The 10,348-nt window shown below is 46.8% G+C and overlaps 1 pseudogene; it reads right to left on the reverse strand.

Annotated features, from left to right (window-relative positions):
- Window positions 1-395: 395 nt before the first annotated feature.
- Window positions 396-10,348, reverse strand: part of LOC123055515 (uncharacterized) — an 11,784-nt pseudogene continuing 1,831 nt past the window's right edge.

The raw sequence follows: 10,348 nt of genomic DNA on the forward strand, positions 1-10,348 counted from the left end.
TTTTGTCGAGCAAAGCTGAGCAAACCAAACAACAAGGAAAACCAAACCAAATCAAATCAAACTGAACTGGAAGATGCACCGCCACACCATGGCGAAGTAGATTCTGATTTCACACGGACCAATCAAGCAGCATCAAGTAAGGTAGCAACACACACAGAAACATGCACTTCAGAGAAAGCTTCAGCTGAGCACCGTAGAACCAATAGCCTGTAGAGATCGACCCATGGAAGGAATTGATTACCTACAGTACAACATAACAAATCGTTGATGACAAGATTGATTCCCTAGACATACACGGTATCAGAACTAGACTAGTATAGATGTAGAATGATAAAACTAAGTTGGCCACCCACTAAGCAAGTTATTGATGAAATGACAGAAGAGCCATATATATCTTACCCGAGCACTGTGCCTCTTGGCAGGTTGGCCTTCTTGTAGTAGCGCGAGTGGCTTGGCTCATAGAGCGAAGGATCGTGCTTCGTCTCCACCCTGCTCCAATGGCAGTCCCGCCAGTGCACCCACTCCAGGTTGTCCCACCAGTCCTTCTCGCAGTCCACCTTGGGCCGCATGGCGGAGTTGCACCTGACAGCTGGCAGCTGCGTGAGGCTCCAGCAGCCCCTGATCTTGACGGTCTCCAGGTTGGGCGCAGACATCTTTCTCCCACAGATGCGCTGCAACATGGGCAGCTCATACAGGTGGATCATCCTTAGCCTGGGGAAGTTTATAATCTCCTGCTTCTCTTGGCGTTTAGGGTCCAATGGGAAGATCTCCTTCAGATCACCACAGCACACGATCTCGAGCGTCTCCAGGCTACGCAAGGTGTCCATACGCTCAGACTAGGGAATCACATGTATGAGCCTGGGGCAATAGTCCAGGTGCAAGAATTTTAGTACTGAGAAGGGTCCTCCACTTGGTTGAGATGTTATACTCCAGTTCCAAATGTAGCACGCCTTCGGAAGCTGGGACGCCCAGAATGTACACAAGTAACCAAAGGTGGTCTCACCATATCTTAGTTGGGGAGTAGCAAAGACAGAGCATAGGTTGGGGCATCTCTCGACTCGGCACCATTCAAGCCAGCCCCAGTCTGCACCTTGTAGGCATGGAATGCAAGTGATGGACAAGCTATCATGCACATGAAGCATGCAAGCGATATTACACATTCTGGGGGGTATGGTAGCACTGGTACTAGTTCCTTCAATGGTGCTCTGTTCTTGCTGTAGTAATCCCCGCTTCATCTCATGTTCACCTTGTACGTGAACGTACCAGTCTTGAGCGGTTGGAGTAGGCCTGGCTGGGCACGCCCATATCCAATTAATCGCTCCTTCATTACCAGCACAAGCCTGCAGGTGGCCTTGAAAAATAATATCCCTTGCATATAAATAATGATCATGCCTTCCTAGGCTCCTGATTCCTTCAGCAACTTCACTGTCATCAACAGCAACTCTACTTACAGGAGATGAATCCATTTCCATATATATGAAATCGGGTCTAAGATCTTCGAGGCGCTTAAGAGACCTAAGGAGCCTTGCATCCCTTACAGTGATGTAGAAATTACAGGAGAATATGTCTAGTTGTGTAGCAGGAACAGAAAGAATAGATGATGATCTTTTAGCAGAACTAGCCTCATTGGTCTGTTCTTTTGAATTAGCTTGGCTAGGTAATGCATATCTGATGGCGTTGATGTACAACACCTCCAAAAACCCCATCCTTTTATTTTCTGGTGGCCACAATATTGCACAGAGCTTCTCACAACCCAGGAGGATGAGACGCTTGAGGTTTGGAGCTTCCACTTCTCTGAGGTCGAGGGTTTTCACAGATGTGCCCGAGAGATCCAACTCCTCGAGGTTCTCTAGACATCCTTTCAGCAGTATACTTTTCAACTGAGAACAACCATGGAAGGAGATGCTAGATATCCTGGCAGCAGTAGCAACACTATTGATGAAGGTAAATGACTCAAGCGACGGGGGTAGCATGTAAGGCTCAACTTGTTCCAATTCAGCACAACACTCAAGGATGACTGTCTTAAGGAGACTTGCCTTGGACAAGTTGAGGAGTGATGCATCACTAATTTTGATGATTTCTTGTGAATGAATTGCAACTGTGTTGGCTGTCACTCGAAGTGTGACTAGGCTAGGAATACCGCCACACAAATCATTTATGCTCCCGTGCTTGACTCCCTCCACGTTCAACTCCTGGAGTTCAACCATCTATCTCTTCATCCTTTCCGATAGTAGCCAGTACCAGTCTGTATACCTTAGATCCAGCACCCATAGCTTCTGGAAACATGATATGTTTTCATTATGGCTTTGATACTCCTCACCTATGATACTTGTGCAATGATCCAGATGCAGCAATCTCAGTTGGGTGCAACAGAGGAAGAGAGGAGATGCAAAACTGAAGGTGCAGCGAGAGAGATGCAATACACGCAGCTTGCTGTTTTGTGAATGTTGGAATATGCTAACGGGCAATACTGGTACTGTGTTTGTTGATGATTCATATGCATACAAGAAGAAGGATGTCACCCCAGGAGCTAGCACCGTATCACCCAGCTTATGTGTGTGATGTAAACCCAGCGATCATCATTTATATCATTGTTTCTTGTAAGCAAATTTGCCATGCGATCTGTGGCTTCTAACATTTCTGCTCGATTAGCAGGCTTCTTCCTAATCCAGTCAAAGTGCACATTCCTCTGCAGAGAATCGCCCATCTCCCATGCTGATGTATTGCCTTGGCCTTGTATAATACCATCACAGACCCAATAGTTTGGTACATGGATCCCCAAGTACATGCCAATAAGATATATGGCGTGACTTAGTGACAATTCGTACATGAAGCACTGGTTTACTACCTTGTGGTTCATGTACTCAGGCTCAGCAATCCTCGTGCAATTCGCAACCTCCTCGGCCTCTTCACGCACTAGATCTCGGAATTCTTCATCTTTGTATCCAAGAGAAGTACGGATGAAAACATTAGTCTGCGTGTTCATCTTTTCTACTTCCGCTTCATCTAGCATGAGACCGAGATGGAACCTCCCGTGCCAGGTCCACAACACCTTGTTCCTCAAGAATGGAATTGCTGGGACACCACACTCATAGAAATCAATGTATCTGCCACTCCCGTTGTGAAAAATCACCACAAATCTACTGCTAGCAAGCTTTTCGAAGATCCCCTTCTGATATCCGCTATCACCCCTCTAGAGCCTTCGTCTATCCCACTAAAATCATCGTCCTCGTCACACCGATCGAAGATGGCCATCACATGCTTCGGAAGCTCCAGCTCCTCCGTGACTGCCTTTTGCAGGGCCCTCATGCTCTTCCACACCGAGCAGTCCACATGGATGACCTTGTCAAACTTTGATTTTGATGATTTCAGACGTTGGGCAACTACCTTGAGTGCCGCTGATGCCCCAAATCCACACCACCCATCAAAGTAGATCACATTTCCATTGCTTGTATCCTCCAAAACACCAATTATCTCTGCTGCTGCCGCATCGATGTTTTTTGCCTGGATCTCAATGTCCTGCAATGTTCAGCAATAATAGCACCAAATGAGGTTTGTCACTTTTAGCTTTATTATTTCTTTAACCCTTCCATGCCAAACCATCAGGCGCATCATAACTAAAAAGTTTTCCTGAACTATTGAGACATAACTTACTGACACAAGTGTGTGTGATGTATAGGGAAGCAATGATCAAGTGTGTGTGTATACATAAAACATGGTCACTGACCAAGTGTGCAAATAACTAAGTATCAAAGACCCAACTGATTCTGCAATAGATTTCTCAAATTTCAAATGCTAGCAGACGACAGATGTAAAATAAAAAAGGAAAATAGTTCATACCAAGGAATGGCCTATTTAATTCTTGTCTGTACAACAATTGACGATCCCAGTTGAGCTCGTTAGCTAAAGAAATCAAGCAAGTCACAAGCTAGTCTGCAGCATTAACAACTGAAGATTGAGACGTGTGATGGATTACCTCTGGTTCAGACATGATGAATCAAATCAATCCTTCAAATGCCAATTGCCAACAGCTACGGTTGGAATCTCTACCCCATGGGCCAATCTGCAGCAATCTCCAGATCTAATATCCTTCCTTTCCTGACATGTATAAGACCGGCGCAAGTATTTGGAGAAGTTACGACATGATCCCTTGTTAAATAAAGACATGTATAAAACTGGAAGTTCGAGCCGGTGCAGTGACGCGGGCCCACATGTCAGCTGCCGTGTGAAGGCTGCCTCATTCCTATGCCACGTCAATGCAACCTCACCCCAAGTCTTTCAGAACCAAATGTGTGCTGACCTGAAGTTCTTTCAAGTGCCATACTGAATGTTGGTCATTCACTTAACATTTCCCCTTACCAATGAGTTTAGACAGCTACAAAACAACTGAACTTCACCAAGATAACATAAACTTCATAGGAAGCATACACTAGTATAAAACAGGGCTTTTGTCACAGGGCAATATTCACATTAGTCCCGGTTCAGTCACGAACCGGGACTAATGTGAGCATTGGTCCCGGTTCGTGCGGCTAAGGCATTAGTCCCGGTTCACCTGGGCCCTTTAGTCCCGGTTGGTGCCACGAACCGGGACTAAAGGGTGCGATGCCCATTAGTACCGGTTGGTGCCACCAACCGGTACTAATGGGCTTTGAGGCATTAGTACCGGTTCATGGCACGAACCGGTACTAAAGGCCCCAAGTCTTTCAGAACCAAATGTGTGCTGGCCTGAAGTTCTTTCAAGTGCCATACTGAATGTTGGTCATTCACTTAACATTTCCCCTTACCAATGAGTTTAGACAGCTACAAAACAACTGAACTTCACCAAGATAACATAAACTTCATAGGAAGCATAGCATAGGCGGTGGAACGAGATCACAAAAAACTTGACCAAGTAAGAGCTTGGAAGCAACTGAACTTCCATTACATACAGTCCCTTACTCTGAGAAGCATCAGCGGCTCCTCTGGAATGCCAGCTACGTTTTTCGGTTGGTGGTGCTGATCTAGATCAGATCGGTCAGATGGTGGTGTTCATAGATTGTTCCCTAGAGACTTCCTACGGATCCACGACTACGCAGGTCATCGAAAAGAGTTCGGGAGGTTTTATCTCTTGATCTGGTTGATGACTTCAGTGGTGTGATACAAATTATGGATGATGACTTGACGCAAAGGGTAAGTTGTGGAGTGGCGGCGGTCCAACTGTAGCTGCTGGGATTGTGGACAAGCGGTGGCGACAACACTTTTGTGACTTGGATGGTGGTGCTGCACGCACCAGGTCTCGAGCTCCGGGGAGAAAGCCTAGGTCAGACCCGAGTGGTTACACCTGGCAATGGCGATGTTTTTATGTCGTTACCTTGTTGGAGGCATTGTTCGGATTTGCTCGGACTGATTCTTCAGGGTGAAAACTTAGATTCTGGCCTTTGTGGTTAGATCCGGTGACGGCGGCGCTTGAGTGTCGCTTCCTTCATGAAGGCGTTACTGTTGAAGTTCCTCGTCATCATGTGGTGTCAATAGTTGGTGCGAATATGGTCTCAGTTGTAGTTTGTCGATCACTGATCTGATCTTTTTTTCCTCCTTTTTTCTCGCCCGCACATAGCTTTTGGTCTTATGACTTTGCTAGTTGCGGGTATGTTTCCACGTGAGTGTGTTGGGTTGGTTGTGTGCATCCTAGTTATGCAGAGGCCGGGTGTGTGCTCATTGTGTTATGTATCCTCTTGATGCTTCATTTTGAGCCAATAAAGTCCACCCTTTGTCGAAAAAAAGGAGGAATCAAACACTTGTTAATTCTCGGCAAAAGAGCGAAGCTGAGGAATTAACTTTGCAGTCTGCCCCTGCCACATTTCTCAAACTGAAGAACAGAACAACTTCACCTGCCAAGCCCAGGGTACCCCGCCGGCCGCTGCGTTCAGCCCGCCCACCGCAGCGCCTCGCCAGGCCTAGAGCAGAGCAGCTCCCGCACCGCGTCCCCGACGGGCTCGTCGGACAGGATCCGCGCCGCACCGGTCACGTCACCACCCGTATGCATCGCGCGCTGCCCACCGGCCGCATCGAGCGCGCGTCGAGGAGGTCGCCCGCCATGTCCCTCCCTGTCGCCCAGCAGCCGCCCAAGGCCATGGGATGCCCGTGGATTTTGGAGCTCGCGGAGGAGGGCAGTGACGACGGGGTGGTGGGGGGCAGGCGTCAAGGTAGGCTTGAGTTTTGTGTCGGCAACGCGTGCTCCTTGAACCGGCGACCCGCCGATCCCGCCGGAGTTGAGGTGGTCGCCAGAGACGCCGCGCTCAATTCATGGTTTCGATTGGGGAATTGCAAAATTACCAAAGGGGTACCTAGCTTCAAGAAAAATTTACTTACATGGCATGTAGTTAATAAGAAGTGATAACACAGCGCTTCCCAAGATAAGATGAGTCTACAAGCTAATAAATGATGTCTTCTATGACACCACTACTATATTACTACTTTATTATACTATAAAAATAATAGTAAGTTAGACTAGTGTCATATGCATGACACTAGTATAGAGTTACTTCCCACTATGACTAGCAAGACATCGCTAGTGTCAAAAAACGTGTTACACTATGAAACGAAGGAAGTAGTGCTACTCATTGGTTCAGTGCGCATTGATTAACGGTGAAAAGTTGGTAAGCTCAGACCCGCATTGGTCTTGTCCGTTCACACCGTCTCAACCATTGTTTGCAGCGGGACACATTTGATTGATTAACGGTGGCAACTTGTCCGTTCACTGAGTGACGTCACTGATTGTGCCAATCATCCAGTACTGTAAGAAACTGCTACCGGTAGTAAATCGTGCATATGAGTCGGTCCATTACACTAACCGTTGGAAACCAAATCCCACCGATGGTTCACAACTTTTTTTTCAGAACAAGAACATACATCAAACCACCCGAAGCCATCACTGACACCTATAAACTCGATAATATGAAGTGTTTTCACTCCCCATATCTAAAACCGATGTCGTAATCGATCCATCCACATAAAGTATCGGAACCTACAACCGGTGCAGCAAATCTAAAGCGTGCACCACATGCACATGTTTTAAAGGCCGCCATCATCACCAGACCGCTAACCCATCTTCAGGAAAGAGATATGCATCATCCTTGCCAGTCCGGTCCTCCGTCGACGCCACCATGATGCCCAACGGCTCCACCTCCCTGCGCGCAAACTGCCGAGCACGCCGCAGCACCATGCCGCAAAGTACCACCAGCCAACGTAGCTTGAAGTCCCTGAAAAATCTGTCGTGTGTAGCACCTGTCGAACAGGCATGACAAAGCGTAGCACCTGTCGGCTAGGCATGACTTGACATCTCTACCGAAGCTCCGTGCAAGACGAAGCCGCTCCACCTCCTGCCTCTGTCATCCAGCGCTGCCCCACAAACGATGCTCCCAAGAGAGAAACGTCGCCGCAGTCACGCCAGCGTCCGATCTAGAAGACCAAATCCTAGGGTTTCCCCCGGAGCAGCACGAGTGGGTCGATAGTAGTTACATGACGATGCCTTCATCAAGGTAACGGCGCATAACGCTGCCATCACCCGCCCTCGGCTCGGTTTTCACCGGCAACCGTGTCTCCCCGACTTGCAGCCGGGACTAGATAACGGATCTGGAGATGCGACCACCCAACCTCAGGCTGACCACCTCCGACGGAGAAGATGACCGATTGTCGATGGTTCACAATTAAGCGGGCCGAATAGTAACATACATAAGTTACTAGTCTATGTTACTACCTCCATAGTGGGAAGTGTCATAGGTGTAGTAACATACATATCTACATTTATTGCTTTGTAGACTCATTTTGCATTAGAAAGCGCTATGTGATGGTAACATATTATGTTACTTTATTTGCCTCTCTCCTCTTTAATTACATGACACATCATCTTTTTTGCTTATGTGGCATGTATGTTACTCCTTATGTTACTCCCACTATGACTAGCCGTAGCGGATTAGTGAAAAAGAGGTCCCTAGCTAGTATCCTGAAAGGAACCTCTGAAAAAAGGAAGGCCTCATTCGGTTCGGAGGATTTTCATAAGAAAAATATAGGAACAAGGATTTCAGAGGAAAATTTTCTATGGATGCATTCGGTTTGTAGAAAATGCGTACAGGAATTTCGTAGGAATACTACTCATTTCCTGTGTTTTTGGAGGAAACTACACATCCACTCAAAGCTTATTTCACGCGTAGGAACGAGGCAAGTCAATTTCTTAGGATGGCAAGTGCCATCCTATTAAATTCCTATACTAATCCTAATTCCTACATTTTAGTTTCATCCAACCGAATGAGCCAAGTGGGGTACGAAATTTCCTATGAATCAATGACATGCAGCTACCAATTGCATATGGGCGGTACGTAGGTGCTCCATGGACCATGGTATTGCATTGACTTGACTAACTCTTCCTACTAAATTCTGTCTATAAATATCGTTCGTCATCTTTGTTCATGGAGGAGAAAACAAGAAAGCAGGCATAGCCTTCCTTGCAGAGATCTACTAAACAGAGTTATCTCCCAAGCCCCAGCTAGCTACAGGCCAAGCCCTTCGAAAACAAGCGATGTCAAGACGTGGGGTGAAGGTTGGTCTGTTTGGTGGGTCAAACGGTGAGTGCTACGACATCATCGGAGAGACGACGTTTGCACCGTCAAGACTTAGGAGCCTGGTGGTTTGGAGCACGTTGCGTCACGACGGGATCATCCACGCCATAGCCTTCATCTTTGTCAAATGTTTGATTTTCATCAATGTCATAGTTGTTTAATGTTATGGTGTGATGTTTGTTGTATTGGTCAAGCTTGTAATTTAAGTTTTGGAAACTAAGTAGTTTCCGGACAACATGAAATCCTACCATTGCATATGCAGCTTGCATCACATTGTCTAGCATGCATGGGGATCCGGCCACGCGCTTAGAAGTTGGGTCACCAATGTATACATTCTCCTTCTCCACCACAACTTCATCTTCATGTATATGAGACTCAGAGGTGTGTAACCAAATGAGCTATGATCTCAGGCTCAACACAAAATACCTGCTTTCAACTATTCCTTAGTATGTATTAAATTCTACAAGCTGTAATCAATAGCTAACAAAATAGAAAATTGCATGTTTCTACCGATAAGGGGCCTTCCTTACGCAATGGATTTGCATATATGCTACATAAGGGACCTTAATTAAGCAATGGATTAACATTTGTCATAAACACAAATCATCATCGATAGTTATATGAAATTTGGAGTAAAGTTAGTTTAATATTACTATTGTCCTATTGTCCAGAGCCGGGAAAGAATAGCCTTTTATTTCCGGGCAACTGTGTCAAGGTTTGCCCGCCATTGTGGTCAAAAGCTAAAGGACTTTCCCCCAGGTCCAGTCGGTGATACGTCCCCCGACGGATACCCCTTGATGAGGTTATAGAGTCCCTCGTAACTTCGTCAAGGTGTGTTTCCCGAGGTCAAGAGACTACTTCTAGGGACCCCTTGATTGTAATCATGCCTCATGGTCCCCATGTCCCAGGCATAAGCGGTCATGAAAAAGTGTTGCTCTCAGAGAGACCAGTGTCGGTCTTCTCACAATGAAAGTAAACGTAGCGCGAGCCTTGAAGACGGCGAAGAGGATGGGAGCAATTAGATAGTTCCATTCCTCCCTACACATATAGAAAGGAGATTTTTTTTCCCGCGCACATGGTATGGTGTCCAGGCGAATACCTCGTTCAATGGTTAGTCCATAGGGCGGAGTTCACTTCCTGTACATGGAGAGTCTCTAGGTTGCTAGCGAAAGAACATTGAAAGGAAGGTCATCCTGGAGAAGGCTTATAAGAGGATTGGATCAGTAGAGGCTTCTGAAATGACTTCTGAAGCGCCAACCACATAACGAATGGATAACCGGAGGGTTGAACAAAGTCTTACAGAAGGTCCCTGACCCATTGAGAGTGGCGGTTCCTAACCACCGAGAGGGCCCTCGGTGGAAAAGGGGGCGGCCTAATTTGGGGCACACGACACGAGTTCACGATTTGCTTGAACCAAATCTCACGACAATCCTAATGTGTGATGAAACGATTCCATGGCGATGATCTGATCAATGACACATTGTGGGTTGATCGGTGTGGTCCTTCAGTGAGGGGATCTGGCATGTAGCCTTATCCTCTGTCAGGGTCTCTAGCCCAGCGGTAACCAAATAGGTCGTACCGATGAGTGTACCCCAACACCAGAAGATCCCCCTCCCCTGGTCAAGATGACCTCGGGTTGTGTGCTCGAAGCCCATATTTTGGACCATGGAATCATCCCACGTTGTCGAGGCGATCTCGGAGGATCCAAGCCGGCACTGAAAGACTTTCACACCAAGGAGTAAGATTGATGTAGG

The sequence above is a fragment of the Triticum aestivum genome, chromosome 2D, assembly GCF_018294505.1.
Source record: "Triticum aestivum cultivar Chinese Spring chromosome 2D, IWGSC CS RefSeq v2.1, whole genome shotgun sequence".
Lineage (NCBI taxonomy): Eukaryota > Viridiplantae > Streptophyta > Magnoliopsida > Poales > Poaceae > Triticum > Triticum aestivum.